Source organism: Tupaia chinensis, unplaced genomic scaffold (assembly GCF_000334495.1).
Source record: "Tupaia chinensis unplaced genomic scaffold, TupChi_1.0 Scaffold140356_1, whole genome shotgun sequence".
Classification (NCBI taxonomy): Eukaryota; Metazoa; Chordata; class Mammalia; order Scandentia; family Tupaiidae; genus Tupaia; species Tupaia belangeri.
The window spans coordinates 648,303-649,548 of record NW_006200233.1 but is presented as its reverse complement, the minus strand read 5'-3'; the positions used below and the strand labels follow the sequence as shown (position 1 = coordinate 649,548).

The 1,246-nt window shown below is 53.1% G+C and overlaps 1 pseudogene; it reads left to right on the top strand.

The window, feature by feature from the left end:
• The first annotated feature begins 10 nt into the window (after positions 1–10).
• Positions 11–1,246, top strand: part of LOC102484007 (uncharacterized) — a 10,423-nt pseudogene continuing 9,187 nt past the window's right edge.

Sequence of the window (1,246 nt, the reverse complement as noted above, 5' to 3'; positions counted from 1 at the left end):
GCGTGCCGCGCCTGCTGCGCAAGGGCAACTACGCCGAGCGGGTCGGGGCCGGCGCGCCGGTCTACCTGGCGGCCGTGCTGGAGTACCTGACGGCCGAGATCCTGGAGCTGGCGGGCAACGCGGCGCGCGACGCAGCTGCCCAAGAAGACCGAGAGCCACCACAAGGCCAAGGGGAAGTGAAGCATTGGGATTACAGGCGTGTATCTACCACTGTTTTTTTTCCTCTTAAACCAAAGGCTCTTCAGAGCCATCTACATTTTCACGTAAGAAAGCTCGTAACCTTGTTTCAAAGAATCGGTTTTTCAGTGCAAACGGCCGAGTTGGTATTTAGACGTTCCGTGACCTTCAGTGGTACATGTACCCCACGACATCTCTTAAGGAAAATGCTTACACGATAATGCTTTCGTTTCTAAACAGGGTTGCTGACCCAAACGTCACTTAGCAGCCCTCAGTAAGTACAGGGTTTTCCTAGAAGGGAGAGGCGCTAAAACAACTGATGGGGTTTTGGGGAAAGGAGGAAGATAGCTGGGATGAGGTGGGGGAAAACGGCAAAACGACAGCGTTGCTGGAACAGCGAGTTTCACCCCTGATCTCAACGCCGTAGGGCTGCCCCTATGTACGGCAGCACTTAGGAACGGCAACGTGCAGGTCGCTTTCGGTCCGTGCACTTCACCCGTGCTGTTCCAGGAATATACCCCCCGAGGTCTCATGGGGAAAGCAGTGGGAGTCTAGGCTACTGGAGGAGAGAAGAAACGAGTGTTTTACCGGTAGTTTTCGCAATCCCGGACACACACATCCGCCAAATCACGATTAGCATCATCCAGGGTCAAATCATTGGTTGTAGACATTACAGTTTGCAAAACTCGGAACCGAAAGTTCAGAAAATCAATTGGGTCGCAGACTATAAGAGAAGCGGATTGGAATTTGGAGAAAGTTATCCAATCAGAGATCTCAGTTATTCGCCAATGAGATCGTTGAGCTTTTAGCCAATGGAATTATTGCGCGGGACTTTTGAAAATCAGTTAGGCCAATTAGAATGACTTTCGGGTATATATAAAGGCAACGTTTGGTTCGTTTTTTAAAGTGGCTTTTTTCCTCAGATAGTTATGGCCCGTACAAAGCAGACGGCGCGCAAGTCCACCGGCGGCAAGGCCCCGCGCAAGCAGCTGGCCACCAAGGCGGCCCGCAAGAGCGCCCCGGCCACGGGCGGCGTGAAGAAGCCGCACCGCTACCGGCCCCGCACCGG